The 17941-nt window shown below is 40.9% G+C and overlaps 1 protein-coding gene across 1 annotated transcript in view; it reads left to right on the top strand.

Moving 5' to 3' along the window:
* The first annotated feature begins 4109 nt into the window (after positions 1–4109).
* The window catches only part of LOC117539481 (synaptotagmin-2-like), a 42305-nt gene continuing 28473 nt past the window's right edge, over positions 4110–17941 (top strand). Inside the window, exon 1 of the mRNA XM_034205667.1 lies at positions 4110–4412. The gene's annotated coding sequence lies outside the window, so the exon portion shown is untranslated. The remainder of the gene's footprint in view (positions 4413–17941) is intronic.

Genomic DNA, 17941 nt, shown 5'->3' with positions numbered 1-17941 from the left:
TAACAGTCTGTTTCCTGCTGAACATGTGTAGCCCCTTTGGCAGCACCCGGGTTTAGAGACAGCTCAATTAAATTGGCTCGTACTGACCCATGAGTGCATCACAGTATGCCAGGACTTCCATAATATTCATACCAGTCTAATCCTGATCTTGTAGCTATTTGGACGTGGAGTTACTGGCATAGTGATGCAGGGCAGGAGGCCAGAGATATCCAGGTTTAAAAAACACAGGGGTTCACACATAGGCTGACAAAATTAGCCTTCATCTCGCTATGGTTAATTGGGGAACGACCGGTAAAATGTGCTTGTATGTTCCCTTAGAAAAAAATATATATATTTAGAAATCACAAAGGAAAATGGGGAAGAAATTGAATTTCAGTGTTTTATCAGAAAACAAAGTGTCCCTCCCTCACACGACCATGTTCAGATTTTGGTTGCAGATTTTGTACAGCAATCAAGTTTTTCAGGAGTAGGCTACACCCCTAGATGTTCTGTGGAGAAAGTTAGGAAGTGAGCTGCATGGTGAGTGACCCAGCTTTACAGTCCATTTGAGTGTGGCGCCCTCTAGTGTTACATCTGAACAATGACATCTGCAGGCCTTGTGTTAATGGGAAGATTGAAAGAGCAGTTTTGTTAAAAATACATTAATAAGATTCTACCTCTACAAAACAAGAAAAGGAGGATCAACATGGTTAACTTTCCATTTGATTTACGATCTTTTGACACAATATCTCTGCCATTGTAGCTAAGCCTTAAACTTGATCAATTTGTGTCATTCTGCTTTAACCTGTGGGCTAGGAGCCATAATGGGTCTCAGCCCTAGTTATGGTGCTCCCTGGATGCTGACTTGCTGCAATAGGGTCATGGAGCAAGAGACTCTGTCTAATTTAGGTCCTGGCTGCACATGAGAAAGTTTCAAACCTCTAATGACAACCATAATTTATTTTACTGAAATATAATGTAGGAAAGTGAATTCATGTATGTTTTGAATTGTATAGATGTATTACAGTTGCCTTGACTTTGTTTTTTCTTCTTTGGTTTTCATTAATTAGGTTTCTTTTTTATTTATTTTTTGTTTTTGGAGTTGTATTTGAGCAGATATATGAAATATGCAAGTGCCCGCAATGTTTATTTGTTGCTGGGTTTGTCCACCGCAGTTCCAGACTAAAGTATTCGATGAATTGCGCAGATGTTCATGGTCCCCAGACAAAGTCCTGCAGACTTACTGTAGGGAACTTTGTTTTTGGCTAGCAAGCTAACAGCTAATACACTGATTGTCATAAAATCCTATACACTTACATTGATCATTTCGTGTACTTTGGTTATCATCTGAATCATCATCCATTGTATGCAGCCAATACTTGTGTTTATGACAAAAATACGATTTCCCCATCAGCTGTAGACTAGTTTACTTTGTGTTTAGTGCTAATTAGCAAATGCTAGCCTGTCAACACACTTGTTTTTCAGAGGAGATTTTTGCACAGCAAACTATCTCAGATTCATGCTTTGCGTCTTGGGAAAAGTAGATCCGTCACAACAATACACTTGTAGATCTTCTTTTTGTCTACAAGGCACAGATACATATTGGTCCTGTCCTATGCCGTTAATTATTGAGGGATATGATAATTGTGCCACACTGATCACACATAGTGGTTGGAGTAGTGTATAATAATCTATTTAAGATTGTGATAATTCAGTAAAACACTACTGACAAAGGTCCAGAAGGCAGACACGTTATGTGAGCAGTATTTCTTTATTACTGTCATTTGTTATGTTAACTATTTTGTTTACATTTCATAATTGAAACTCATTATGGAACTATTATTATTGTGGAACGACCTGCCCTTGCTCATCAGACAGGCTCCCACACTGTCTGCTTTTAAATCCCGTCTTAAAACCCACCTCTTCTCCTTAGCACTCAGAAACAAGTAGATTGTTGCTTTTATTTGCTTTCAGTGGTCTATTGTTTTTATGGCTGTTATTTATTTTTTAATTATTACGTTTATTCTGGTTTGTTTTGTGTTTGTATCTTGTATTTTAAATGTATTTATATTATGTTGTGTGAGCTTATCTCTCTGTACAGCACTTTGGTCTGAAGGTTTTAAAGTGCTATATAAATAAAGTTGGATTGGATGGATTGGATTAGTCTTCCTGGTTCACCTTTATGAAAGTTGCTTCAGGCTCACATATTATCTTCTCTATCCTGAATTATCTGTGTTTTTGTTTCATTTATTGTTATTAAGTCCAGCACAAGGCAATCTCAAAATATCCTCTGGCTGAATTGGATCCCATCAAAACTTTTCTATCACCACTCCCCCCTTGAGTGGGAAGCTAATGAGCACAGCGGGATGGAACGTTCAAGAAGAGGATGCTTCAGTGATGCAGCATCTCTGACTCATTGTGGTGGTCTACTCGTTGGTAATGCACTGAGCACAGCCTGCCTGTGTTATGTCAAGGGTAACGCAATGAAATGCTGTGTCCTTCTTGAAGGGAGTCTGGCTGCTATTTGCTGCAGAGATTTTGGCAACATTCCCGGAAGGTTTAATAAGTGTAATGGTGAAACTGGCACTCTCCCTGCTGCCCTGTCATTGCTTTTCATTAACAAATGTTGCACTTTTCATTTGCTTGGGCTTGTGCAGTAAAGGTTGTGTGAGGATGTGATACTGTTATGTAAAGTTTAAGGAATTGTTTTCACATTTTGAGATGATTATATGTTACTCTACAGTAGCTGAGGTAAACAGTGATTCCCACAAACCAGCCACATACCGTATGGATTTCCCCGGAGAAACCTGCAGTGTGATGCGGCTCTCCCCATCTGTCCAGTGACTCGGGTAGTCTATTGATTTCAGATGCAGAATGAGACCTCATTAAGTCTGTTTAATTGAATTAAAGCACTGAGTTGTTAAATTGGAAGGGAATTAAAACAAGGGAACTAATAAATGTTCCATCAAGTATGTTAGATAACAAATATTTTTCTAAAAGATCACCTGACATGAAGAAATCCTAAAATAAATGGTAAAAAAACATCTAAATGTCTAGTTATTGAAGTGAATTTTGTGGGACCACTTTGGTTATCATCTGAATTTTAATTAGGTGCCATTATTTGATACTTTTATGTATGAGCCAATACCTGAAAATGTATATTCTCATCAGTTTTAGCTGCAGCCTACTTTGTGTTAAGTGCTAATTTGCAAAAACAAGAGAAAAAAATGCTCCAACAAATATGTTAAGTTACATCATTTTTCTTTAAAAATATTAACATGCCCAAATCCTGAAAGAAATGATAAAAAAACATGTTAAATGTATTGAACTGAATGTTGTGTCTACAGGCAGCATTAACACCCAGTGCGAGTCCTGCTTGACTTTCTTTAATTAGACAAGTCTGTTATGTGCCGTCATCCTAATGAGGCAGGAGCAGTGATCCGTCAATCCTGTGGCTCATCCCACCTTCTGCTCTTTTAAATTATTCACTAGTTACATGATGGATGCCTGTAAACAAGGAAGGGAGGAACTAGTTGCCTTCTTTATGCTGCTGAGTCTGCTGAGTCTGCTGGAGCTCTACAGCAACTGCTGCTGGTGAGAAAAATACAGAAGAAAACAACTTCCCATCTGTGGTCTGCCCTGCCGCTTTACTGCAGCAAAACCAGCCCGAGCAGACCGGTAACAACCCCCCCCCCCCCCCCCCCCCTCTCCTTCTATCCTCTCTGGTCCTCACACCTCACTGCCCTCAGGTTCCTGCAGAGCTCCTGCAGCAGGGATGCACAAGAAGGATCTAAAAACCAGCTTTGCAGACTGCCGGTCAGCATCTTCACCTCTCCATTCACCACTCATCGATTCCCCCTCTCACTTTCCTCCCTCCCCTCGCTCTCTTCCTCCCTTTCCTCCTGCTAATTCTCAAAGCTCAGCACTCCCTAGCTGCCTGTACTGAGAGAAAAAAGTGATGGAGCAAGAAAGAAAAGAGGAGGAGCACTGTTGTTAGTGCGCCACAGAAAATCTTACCCCCTCCCCTCTATACCCAATTGATGACAAGCAGGGTTTTTATTGAGTAGCTCCTCAGCCAATGAGCGAACAGTGCCGGGAAATACAGCAGTGGAACTGCACCGGCTCTGATGCTTGTGCTGATTTCAGTGTGTTAGAACAATGTTAATCTGTGCGAGTGTTTCTTCTGCTCTCTGCCTCTTCTGAGCACACGTCAGCAGCACTTTGAGCCAAAAAAGTCTCATTAGAGTGTCTGATTTTTGGACAGAAACACCCCCAGGTGAAACTGGGACCTTCTGCCTCTGGGGGTTTGAGATGTCTTGTGAGAGTGGGATGAACCAAAGTGCAGATTGTTAAGATTTTTTGTTCTTCCTGCATACCTGACCCTGTTCTCTGCTTCCACTCAGTGTTTAGGAGGCAGCACTTCTCTCTTCAAGGTAAGCAGCTTTATTTGTTCCTTTCCTGTCCAAGACTGCATCATCAGTTACTGCGTGCCAGGTTGTCACAGAGGCACCTAGCCTCATTACACACATCCTGTCTGAATAGGAAAAGAAAGGCGGAAAGATGGAATAAATGTCTCAGGGGTAATTAGAGCAGACTGTGTAAGCGTTTTGCCAGTCGACTCTCATTTTAGTTCTGAGAGTCTTGAAATATGATCAAATCTGCCCAAAGAAGGAACTTTTACAGTATGCCGGTCAGTCCTCACACCTCATCATGTAGTGCTGCAGTGCAATGTTACATATTAAAACACAAATGTGTGTAAGGGTAGAACTTAGGATGTTGTTTTTTTTTGCACTATACAGAAACAGCCTTTTTCATTTTTCATCATAATCTTGACATGAGGAATTTCATTGAAAGTGAGAAATACTAGATTTGATTTTACTTACTGGTAAACATGCCGATAGAAAATAAGTATTTTTTGGGACAATATGTAACTGATTTACATTCACTTTTTATTTGTGTTTCTTGACTGGGTCTTATTTGCCTGTGTTTTACTATGACTTGATGGAGGACGAGAGGCTGCTCACTCACACTTAATACAGTAAAAGCTTGGAGGGGAATGTGTGCAAAGTCAAATCTGCTGAGCCAGCAGGAGTGAAGGGCCCACGTCTGCAGAGCTCACTGTGCTTATGTGCATCTGTTACGCAAATGAATGTATGCCAAGTCCATTACAACCTTTCCTTTTAATATGTTTTAGTAAAAAAATGCCCTTGACGGTGATAAAGCTTTTGTTAAATGTTGCGCATTACAGCCTCTGATGGACATTTAAGCTTTGTTTCATTTTCTTGTCATTTAAGCAAACCCCCTTCTTTATCTGGCCTCACATAGATCTCCCATGTGGATATTCCTCTGTTTTCTTATCGATTTAAGAAATATTTTATATTCAGCCACAGTCCATGTTGCTCTGTGTTTGTACTGTGTGTCCCTGGGCTGATTATGATGCAGTGTGTGAACAGATCAGGTGGTGCAGTGCTTGCCTGATTCCCTAGGGGTGTTATGAGTACATGACTGGGACACTCCTAAGTGTGTGAGCCAAATGAGGACTTCCTTTTGGCATCAGCAGAGGTGTATCAGGGGGTGTGTCTCTGCAGTATGTCCGTACACACACATGCACACACACACAGCTTTCCACTTCTACAATCTATGCCATGGTGCATTTAGCCCTGCAATAGATGGTTGATGGATTCAAAGTGACGTATCTTAATATAGCAGTGAATGCACTGAGTATGTGACCTGGCAATGCAATAAGAGAGCAGGCTTGTGTTAATCAATACAAATGTTGATTAAGTTTCCCCTTTATTACCTATTGTATTATCTGTTAAGAGAGTCATGATTAAGTTACTCATGTGACAAATTAAAAAGGGAAATAGCCCAAAATAAACTACACGATGGCACAGCAGCACATTTGAAATGTGTTATCTGTCTTTACTGTATATGTTGGACTATTAAAAACATTATTCCTGTAAAAAATATCATTTTGTATCTAAAGTTATGTTTCTTTTGCTGAATTTGCATTCAGTGGTATACTGAGAGAGGATTAATAATTCTGAAGTCAGCGTTACATCTGTTAGATGAGATATATTATAGAGTGTCCCTTTTATAAAAATCGTTCAATACTGAGATCTTTGACAAATATATGCAAGCAATTATACTTTTTTGTTTTCATGCTAATATGCTAATTGTGTTGCTATACGTGATTCATTAAGCTGGTCGACTATTTGGTCCAGACTCTATTTTCTGAGGAGGAATCCTTTCTGACTCTGTGATTCCCTGACTTTTAGCGCCACCATGTTGTCTACATAAGTGGTTTTGAGTGAAATGTCTATGGATGGATGCTATAAGAAATGTTGTTCATGTCTTTCCCCTAAGAATGAAATATTACCACTTTGGTGACCCTCTCACTTTTCATCTAGAAACCACCATCATGTCAAAGTTTACATTTGCAAAAGGATTGGTTTACACAGGTTTATAACCAAATATCTGAAAAAGGGCATCCCCATCAGCAGCTGTTAGTGTGTTTGAGTTGAGTCCTTAAGTAATGTTAGCATGCTAACAATCTAAAGTACAGTGGTATACATCCATCCACATCACACATATACACGTATACATATGTATACATACATACATACATTGATCAGCATATTAGTAGCTTCATTGTGAGCACGTTAGCATGCTAATGTTAGCATTTAGCTCAAGACACTGCAGTGTCTCAGTAGCCTACAGAGTATGAGCTCCACAAGTCTATTATGTTATTGTGTTGCATCTTCTTCCTTAGTTTTCTTGTATTTAGCACAACAACTTCTTCGGATAAATGTAATTTTTGGTTGATATTTGATTGTCGGCCTATGTGGCTTTGTAAAACTGACAGATCAGATATTATTCCAGGTTGTCAACAGTTCACACAGTTATCCGGGAGGCCTCATTTGAGCTCCTTAAGTTTTCACATCAGTGCTCCTCTTGAGGAGAGGTGTTCTTGCCCAGAGGACTTCTGCTGCTTGATGGTTCATGAAATGGGATCTGTACTGCAGCAGCCTATAATCCTGTCCTCACAGACTCAGGTCCTTCTTCACAGGCTGTCAGGTGCATCAATGTACACCACTTACACTGTTGATGTTTCTCATTTATACTCTAGACATCGTGCTTGGTGAGTAAGTCTGCCTGAACTAATAATACAGCCAGATGCCACAGTGTCGACTATTCATACATTTGTTTAAATTTTTAGGATTATTACTTCATGAAGCTCTGGCCTTCTTTGCCAAATGACTGCATTCAAACTGTAAGGAACACAATCTACACGCCAACCTGTTATGCCCCCTGTGACGAAGGTAACTTCGTCACTATGGACTGACTGCTTCAGGCCGGGTAATTTTGCACTTTATTAGCGTGATTGCACAGTACAGTTGACATTACATATTTGCACATAATTCATACTAATTATTGAGGTAGTATCATTTAACTGATTAAGCCGTATTTATTGGAATGTTGTCTGGCAGGTGCTGGTCGGGTCCTCGGCTCCGCCTGAAAAGATAGGGGAGTTTTTGAGAGAGCCGAGAGTAGTTATACTGGTGTAAGGATGACAGCGGTTGAGAGTAATCAGGGTGCAAATAATATGTTGATGTCTGTGGCTGATGATTGTGTGCACCTGGGCCCTTTCTCATTTCATCAAATCCCCCTCCTCGACTCCTCGACTCCTCGACTCCTCGGTCCTCCGGTAGTGACCCGGAAATGAATTTCAGCGCGCCATGTTGAAGGACATCTCATTTCTCTAAATGCACTTCGAGGACCGAGGATCGAGCGTCGAGGAGGCTCTCTGGAGGAGCTCTAACCGAGGATACACTGATGGGTCCTCCACGGTCCTCCACGGCTCCTTCGTGGATGCATTTCCGGCAACAGAGATGTTTCAAAGAGTCGTGACGCACGGCCGGACTTATCTCAGCCAATGACATCTCTGCATGCATCCCCTGGATATTATTTTATTAACTGCTTTCATCGCGACGCGATGTTTACAGAGAGAACAGCTGTGAGGTCCGTGCAGAAAGCAGAGCAGTGTGTATAATATATATCACTCAGTATAACAGGCCTACTCTTTTTATTTGCTTTAGTTTAGTATATCTACAAAGAGTCGATATTTTTCTAAAACCATTTAGTGCTTCACAATAAAATACACAACGGCTGTAGCCTGTTTTAGGAACTGTATGTGCGTGTGTGTGGTGTAGGTGTGTGTGGTACAGTGTGTGCATAGATGCAGCAGACAGACAGGTCTCAGTTGGTTTGGTGTCCTCTGCTTACTTTTAATACTTGTAAATAAAACTTTTGGCCCGTAATTTATATTCCTCATTGTAGCGACCATAAGGGAGAGGGGGGGTGTGTGTGTGTCCGCATCTGTAGCCTGTTATTGTCTCATTATACCACACTGTGAATGAATCAAAGTAAATATATAAGTCGTCATGAACACATCTGTCTATCAGACAGAGGGCTGCTGTGCCTCCTGTCATCATTAATGGACGTCTCTTTAAAATGACCGCTCAGAGGAGAGGAGTTCTCATTTCTCTAACCGCCTGCTGCTTCCCCTCCTCTCTCCTCGGTTCCCCTCCTCGGCTCCTCGGCTCGCATCTCCTGTGGGCGGGACTAAGTATCGAGGAGGGGAGTTAGAGAAATGAGAAAGGGCCCTGGTGTCCTGTGTTGTCTCCTCCCCCCTCACCTGTGTCTTGTTGTGCTGATTAGAGTGTGTGTATTTAGGCTCTGTTTCCCTGTCTGTTGAGAGGCTGGTAGTGTGTGTGAGATCCTTGTGGCTGCAGGATGTGTGCAAGGAGAACAGCAGGATTGAGGCTGTGAACTTTGTGCACATGATTTTAATAAATGCCCTCGTCGGGTTATATTTTTGGACGTTCTGCCTCTGCCTCCTTGCTTGGTCTGGGCCGCTCAACGGTCAGCTTCACAATTGGTGTCAGAAGTGGGATTTGACCAAGTAAGGAGGTGAAAATTGCGAGAGGAAAGAAGAGGGACCAAAGAGAGGAACCGCGGCTGGGGGTGGCTATGCCTGGAACGGACCAGGGGGCCACGGCTGTTGAGGCAGCAGGAGACGAGAGACAAGCAGCAGGAGACGAGAGACAAGCAGGAGGAGCAGCGTTTGCATGCCGAGGAGGCGGACCCGGACCCACGAGGAGTCGACAGAACCTGGGTCGTGCTAGAGGCAGACCAACGCATTACAACAGGACAAAACAGCTTCCGGATAAGTGGCATCACGACATGGTTGACAACGGCTTCACTGGTCCCGCTGGAGGTGGCGGAGGAGGCGGCGTTGAAACCGGGTGGCTGACTGGTTGTCCCGAAGCCGAGACTGTAAAGACACTGTGCTTCCTGGGGAGAGGGGGAAGGAAATATGACGAAGGTAACTTCGTCACTATGGACTGACGGCTTCAGGCCGGGTAATATTGCACTTTATTAGCGTGATTGCACAGTACAGTTGACATTACATATTTGCACATAATTCATACTAATTATTGAGGTAGTATCTTTTAACTGATTAAACCGTATTTATTGGAATGTTGTCTGGCAGGTTTTGGTCGGGTCCTCGGCTGCGCCTGAAAAGATAGGGGAGTTTGCGAGAGCGCCGAGAGGAGTTATGCTGGTGTAAGGATGACAGCGGTTGAGTAATCAGGGTGCAAATAATATGTTGTCTGTGGCTGATGATTGTGTGCACCTGGTGTCCTGTGTTGTCTCCTCCCCCCTCACCTGTGTCTTGTTGTGCTGATTAGAGTGTGTGTATTTAGGCTCTATTTCCCTGTCTGTTGAGAGGCTGGTAGGGTGTGTGAGATCCTTGTGGCTGCAGGATGTGTGCAAGGAGAACAGCAGGATTGAGGTTGTGAACTTTGTGCACATGATTTTAATAAATGCCCACGTCGGGTTATATTTTTGGACGTTCTGCCTCTGCCTCCTTGCTTGGTCTGGGTCGCTCAACGGTCAGTCTCACACCCCCCAAGCCTGTTTTTCAGGTCTCAGGCTTGAAAATGACATTTCCAGAACAAATGACCATAACTACACTTCTAAAAGGCGAAAATTAATAATCTTTTTTCTCAAAGTAATGATAAACCTGTGAGTTGGATGTCGAAGAGTCAGAATCAATATAGATGTTTTTTATTTTACTGAAAATTCAGATTGAACATAGTAAAAAAATGTAAATTATAGTGTCCGTCCAAAGATTATGTTTTACTTATAGTGAAAACCACCCTTGGATGATGGGTTAGTAGACTAAAAGCTTTAGGAATCCAAAGTACAACATATAATAAGTACGCTGTATCAAGATTGTTGCAAAACAAGTGACATTTGACCTTTTTAGAGGTTTAGAAAAATAAACTCCACCTCTGGGGTCATTTGGGTGGAAATGGGCGTTTTTGCCGTTTCTCTGGAACCCATTGGTCGATTTCGATGATTGACATCTCTTTTGAACCGTTAGAGCCAATGGAATCGAAGGGGGATTTCCACATACACACCAACGTTACCATTGAGAAGTGGGGGCTATGCGCACGCAGTTTTCCCAAAGCGAAACCTATCTTGCGCTCTGAAATCTGAAAACTTAAAACTAGGTTTATTGCTGATGGATTATCAAGTGACAGACACATTGGGTTAACCTATGGATTAACCTTCAGCAGCGTTTTTATCGTTTTAATGCCATTGAAGACAACTTTTGATCAGACAACAACAACAACGGTAAGACATATTGCCTTGTTTGCTATAATGCCACGTGTTGTGATGTCTGTTTTTTGTTTCTCATTTTGCGAGTTCTGATCATGGAGTGATGATACAGATACCTATCGAATCTGTGTAATCTCACGATGCTAATCGCTGGGTTGGATTTGCATTTACGATAAGTAATAAGGGTTTCATACCGTGAGTTCTGTGCTAACGGTGTTAGCATTTTTTCGCTGAGGGCTAATTTAGAGGCTCAGCGTTAGTCTTGTGGGTTTTTTTTTGCTTAAAATGGTTCATATAATCAGTTAGCTGAGTTTCTTCCCGTTACATGGATATGAAACATTCATAGTTTATTAAATATTAAGAAGCCCTCAGACGCTGTTTCCTGCAGATGATGCGTTTTTCCCCCCGTTTTCACTTTCTCCAATGGGACAATTTGATGCTTATTGTCCTTTTTTTTGTAATGTAATATTATAAATGTTTTCTGTTGGTCGATAAAACAATACATTTAAACATATCAGCTGGCACCTAGTGAAACTATGAAAATAAACTTTAAAAAAAACATTTTCTTGTTAAAAAACGTTATGGAAATAACTAGCATAATGTATGAAAAACATTGTCCTACAACTGAAAACTGTTTTAGAAGGCAGTTAAAACGCTTGTGGTGACAAACCCACAAATACATATTCTTCTCTAGGCTTTACAAGATAGAGTCCAATGTGTTGGTTTTATGTTCTGTAACTTCGTTTCCCTGGTACACGATCACCGCTCTCCGAAAGCTTTTCCTGTAGCAAATAATCTCTGATAACTGATGCCACTGTACTCTACTTACTCATAAGGACATGACAGATACAAGTGTATTTCCATTAAAAAAAATCCAACGTATGATATATTACCGTACATTGGCATCTGTTTTATTTACTCGCCTCAGTGAAGAGTGATCACATGACTGTAGTGACTGTCAGTTTCAGCCCAGTCTCTGCAGTCTCGTACTGAAAAAGGATCAATACCTTTCAGTAGATCGATGGAAGTGCTTCATGTGTGAATTAATATATTTAAGTACCAGATTGAAGCGGCAAAAAATTGGTAGTTTATCTACTGCATGTGTGCGTCCGTGTGTCTATAGGCACATGGACGCACACATGTACTTACATAAACATGTAGTAATATAGTAGAGCTGCAAGCTGATGTTAAAGGAACATTTCAAGGTGAAGTGTATACAAAATAAACATCAGTTGGGACAGTAGCTGAAACAGTAATATCCAAAGATCCTTTACTCAAAGCATCTACATTTAACAGTGATAATTGATTAAATGACATGTGAAATGGGTCATGTGTAGTCATGAACATACAAAGAATCATCTGCAGCTTCTCTCTGCTTTATGGAGTATAATAAAGTGAGTTTGGCAGGTTTTATTCAATAGTTTTGTATCAATAGTGACGTCAAATAGTTATAATCTGAGTTAAAATTGTTCCAACAACCTTTGCTGTCTTGTGAAATAATGGTTATTAGACTCTCTGAATCTCAAAGAGAGTAAAGTGTCTTTACTCGAACTGAATCTTGACAAGGGGCCCCAACTTCTGTGAATATAGTCTTTATGTTAGTAACTAAAGCTGTCAGATAAATGTAGTGGAGTAAAAAGTCCTATATTATTTGCTGAAATCTGGTGGTAAAGAAGTATTAAGTAACATTCATTCTTAAGTAAAGTCACATACTTATACGCAAGTACTCTTTACTGTACCTCTGAATTGAAATAGTGTACAGTTTTGATACTTCAAAGCTAGAAATTAATACACTGTGGAAAACGTGTTATCAAACAAGCAGTTGAAATGATCAAGAAGTCTGCAGAACCATTTTACTGAATGTTGTGACCTCTGAAGAGTATATATTGTATACACAGCGCCCTCAACTGGTCACTCCGAGTCTTACACTCTTAGCTGACTAGGAATAAAATCAGCTTTAAAGAATTCAATTTAGCTATTTGTGAAATACATATTTTTCAATCAATCAATGTTTATTTATATAGCCCAATATCACAAATGTTACATTTGTCTCAGTGGACTTCACAGTTTGTACAGAATATCAGTATGACAATACGACACCCTCTGTCCTTAGACCCTCACATTGTACAAGGAAAAACTTCCAGAGAAAAACCCACAGTTTAAAGGGAAAAATGGGAGAAACCTCAGGGAGAGCAACAGAGGAGGGATCCCTCTCCCAGGACGGACAGACGTGCAATAGATGCCGTGTGTACATTGAAAAGATAATACATTTACAACATAGGTAGTCCATTTTTAATGACATTATATGAAGTGATTAATTTATAGCAGAAACATTAGGAGCTTTATGTCTTTTTCTGGACTGATTTAGAATATACCTTTTTCTGAGGATTTGCTGAGAAAGGGCTTTCTTAATGATTCCCATTTGCCTTCTGCTCTCTCAGCATCAAACCCCTGACAGATTTTGAAACTTGCTGGAGCATAAAATGAACGATGGCACTATTGACACATCTGGTTCTTCGATGTATTGCTTTGCCTTTGGCCTATAGTGGCGTTTGCAATACAGCCTTCAACGTTTTTTCTTCTAAATGCAACACTTCATCTGTATTTTAATAAGACACATAAGGATGTATGCAAATTATTGGCCACAGTTTAATTGGTAAGGGTATCTAATAAAATCTGATGTGAAAGGGCTTGGAGGCCAGAGGAAAAGAAGATGAAATGTAAGAAGTCGGTGCAGAAGGATCAGATAATTACTCACTGTAACAGTGTCCCCTTTGGCTTCCCTTTTCTCAGTACTGCTCCGCCATGTTGCCCCAAATCTGTGCAGTGCAACACATCCTTCACTGGTGGGGGGGAACATTCCCTCTCTCTGTTTCCTCCCCTCTGCTCCCTAAATGCACCAATGTATCCAGTGTAGTCTGTCAGGCTATTTTCAGCACAGGGAGCCAGAAGAGAGTACAACCTAAAGTGTGTGTATACATGTACATCGCATATCTGTATAGTTTGTTGGTTTCAATAATGTGTACAATTAGTCAGAATGTAAAAAAGTACATCAACTTGAGTATTGTACTTAAATAATATTTTGACATACATATCTGGACAGAGCACATAATTCGATTGTGTAATATGATGCAGTTCTGTACGACTTATCTACCCAGTATTACAAATAAAGTATTTGTTGGGCATTAAAACATAATAATAATATATAATACTGTGAAAAAAGCTAATCTGCGTAATAATTACTTGTAGTTTTGATACTGAAGGTACATTTTGCTGATAGTACTTCCGTACTTCTACTTAAGTAACTCTCTGATTGGTTAGCCAGCTTTGTTGAGATTTCCGCCCCTTAGCCTATCACGTACAATGTGTTGGAGCGCTAGCCAAAAGAAGAATGAGTGTCACATATTGATGTCACTGTGTTCCGGAAGTAAATAAAGGAGTCCAATTAAGGCGTTTCAGGAAGTGGCAGGGGGAGTGTGTGGGAGAGAAATTTGGAGTTTAGACTTTGCAAACCTTTTACATGCACATAACACACTGCAGGAAGTCAACAGGATTAAATTAATGGCACATGTAGAAAGAAGATATTTCATTACTGAAGCGTTAGATTTTTTCAATCTGAAAAACCTTGAGAGGATTACATTTAGAAAACGTTTCTCATCCACTCCAGTGATGTGTCATTGTGCACTGAGACTGTAATGGGTTTCAATCATTCATATGATTTTCATAAAGTGCAATAAATCAAACTTTCAAGTAAACTTTTTGATGATGTTCCTGTCTCAGTTACATTGTTCATCACCACAGGGGAAATTGTGGGTGTTAGTTTTCCCTTAAGCTATATGTGATCAAACTCACAGGGGAAATTTTGTAGAAAGACATTATACAGTGAATTACTTCTGTTAGTTATACCCTTGTGATTAGAATTGTTTTCCACTCGTTTCATGATTGTAAGTAGATGGTAATGAACTGTTGCGTAAGTTGTTTACTGCAAATACCCGATGGACATGCTTGCAGACATTTCATTTGTATGATGGTTTGATTATTTGAAAGCGATTTGCATTTTCTTAACGAGTATCTTTTAGGGCTACAGTAGTATTCATGTTTTTATTTTTATTTCAGAGTACCATCCATCTTGATGTAGACAGGTCAATTTTGCACAGAAGTCAAATGTCAGCATCAGCTGTTGTGTCTTCCCCGGTCACTGCTTTTTTGTCTGCGATGGTACAATCTATAAGATTCTTTCCCAATTAAAGTAAATAGCAGTAGTTCCAAAAGTTGCCATCATCGCAGTCAAATGCTCTTTTACTCAACTAAGTGGTTGTGTTTTGTGTGGACTGCTATGACTTTTGGAATGAATTACAACATACAATATATTTTCCTTATCATCTGAATATGTCTCTATATCTGTCACTCACTAGCAGTAGGCTCTGTATACTTTTGCTTATTAAATACACTTTTTGTTTACACTGCATATATGTGCAAATCTTCAAACGTATAAATTATAAGAATCTGTTAATTGGGCAATTTTTTGTTGCAGAGAAACAGCAATTATCTCATTCAATATATTTAGTATTGATAATAATATAATTGGATGAATAGGAAGATCACGTGATGACACCGGCGAGCTGAGCGGAGTAGTCGGGTGCAGGCGGTAATCGGACTTAACTATGATTTAACCAAACTGAAAGTCTCAAAGTGTAATGCGCAGTCAGTTCTATTAGTGTGTAAAAACATCTGCGTTTAAATGCCCGGCAGTAGTTTGACCAAAGCTAGAGCAAATAAATGTTTGGAGAAGAGGAACACGTCCCCAAGTGGGCTTGTCAATTGCTTTCTGAAATACAAAGCGTTAAAGAAACCTGTAACGTAAGGTTTGACAATCTGGACAAGGCTATTGTTCATTTGAAGAAAGACTCTTAAGGCCACTTCTCAAAGAATAAACAACGCAGAGAAGCGTATTAGCACGATAGAGGATCAAGCCAATTCCCAAGGGAAGACAATGGGGGATCTGTCCAAAAATGTAAAGGCCCTCCAGGGTAAAATGCTGGATCTGGAAGCCATGAAGTCGGGGAAATAATCTGATCCTAGCCGGCCTCCCCGAGGGTAAAGAAGCCGGCGGCATCTCCCCACTACTGGATACAATTCTCCGACACTTCCTGAAGCTGAGTAACACAATCGAACCCTGCACCTGAGATAGAGCGTGCCCACCGTGCTCTGCGTCCCATCCCGGACTATGGGCCCTCCGCAGACCGCGGCATATCATCATACGTTTTCTCAGATGGAGCGATAAGAACGAGGTGTTTAAGACGCTGGCGTCTGCTATAGGAAAGCTGACATGGGACGGACATGATCTTCGCATGTTTCAAGATTTTCCAATGGATATACAGCGCCAGGGAGAGTCATACAGAGAGCTCCGTAGCATGCTGCGCAAAGAAAACCTACGGCACGGCATCTTGTACCCAGCCCGCCAGACTCATCGTCACCATCAACGAGGAGACTTTCATATTCAAAGAACCCAGTGGCGAGCCGTGAGTTTTATAGAGTGGCGAAGTCACGCCCATCTACTTCCGGTCCATGGGACCTTATAGAGTGGCAAAGTCCCTTCCCTTCTGGTGGACCTCCATGGGACCTTATTTCGGAAAAAGTATGTATTGAAGTCAATGGAGAGAGAAAGATTATCTTTTGATCCCGTTTGAATTGTGCAACGAATTACACATATGATTGTCAATTTAAAAGATAATTTTGCAAGTCAAAAAAATAAAAATGTGCCGTAAAACTGTGAAGTAACACATTTTTTTGTGTGAAGCGCTCAATGAACTACAACTCTGGTCTTGCATACGTCACCAACACCAAGATGGCCATCACGTTAGCACATTTCATCTCTTTCTTTCAGAATGAAGCGAAAAGTATTAAAAGAGGTGAAAATCACTACAAGTCTGGCCATGTTGAGAACTGTACATACACAAAAGGGAAGTTAGTCAGTTCCAGCATGCGGGACCGGCTTTACAAGGTTTTGGAGTAACACGAGTGTAACGTTAATGTCAGCTAGCTAAATTCACTTACGCGACTCTGGGATTTGTAGTCTTTCTAGTTGCGTATTTTTCATAGTCTTATATTTCAACAGTTTTAAGACAAACTGTGACTTTTTTGACATGGAAACGATTTTTTAAGATTGACAAACATCATATGTGTAATTCGTGGCACAATTCAAACGGGATCGAAAGATAATCTTTCTCTCCCCATTGACTTCAATACATCATTTTTCAGAAATAAGGTCCCATGATCATCTGGGGCTGTTGGTCTTTGAGCGGTTGCTGGCCCAATAGTACCTGTTGATGCACTGCAAGGTAGCGTCTGTAGTGGAGGCACCGGCACGGAGCAGGAGGAGGATGCTGGCGGGTGTGGTACAGGGTGTGGCAACGCAGGTGGTGATGGTCGGGGCAGTGGCACAAGGAGCTGTGCATCGGAGGACAGCGTTGGTGGCGGCCGCCTTGATGAGTCAAGGATTGGGCTCGCTAACTCAGCCCCGGGGTTTGCGGAGGCAAGGCGTGCTGCTGCAACGGCAGGCGCAGGGTCGCCAGCAGCTGCATCGGCTGCAGTTATTTCATCGCTATTTCGTTTTACTAAATCCTTAGACCTTTTGAGCCAATTTCTGATGTCCATTGTGTAATTCAAACATAAATGGGAGTCTACAGAATGCACAATAAACAAATCCAGAATAGGCGGCAGAGTGTGACGCTGTGATTGGTCTAAATGTGGACGAATCACAAATCACAACAGACACATGAATGTATTTGACGTTGTTTTAGTTACTATCTGACATCACATACATCGTAGCATAAAAGTTCACAGTTTATTTATAACAAATTTTTTTTTAACATTTTTTAAAAAAAAATTATAAATAATAAAAATCGTGTTTATTGGGGGAGGGCAAGAATGTGAAAAGGGCCTGGCCCTCCCACGGCGCCGGGCATGTGTCTGTGTGCTTAGTACCAGGTTGTTATGCTCATTCTTTCGCTTCCCGTCTGATGAAAGGACCAGGAGTGGCTGGATCAAGTTAGCTACCTAGCTAGTAGCTAGCACGTTAGTTAGCATTACAGCCTTGTCATTTTTATTAGCCTTAATATGAAGTAACATTAAGTAACTCAAAATGTTAAACAGTAAGAGTAGTAGTCATATTTCGTGAACCCTTTGAAGAGTACTGTCACCGGTGTGATCATTATATAATACACAATTTAAGCCCGGGGGAGAAACGCTAACGCTAGCATCGGCGATC

Source organism: Gymnodraco acuticeps, unplaced genomic scaffold, assembly GCF_902827175.1.
Source record: "Gymnodraco acuticeps unplaced genomic scaffold, fGymAcu1.1, whole genome shotgun sequence".
NCBI lineage: Eukaryota > Metazoa > Chordata > Actinopteri > Perciformes > Bathydraconidae > Gymnodraco > Gymnodraco acuticeps.
This window is presented reverse-complemented; position numbering and strand designations above follow the sequence as displayed.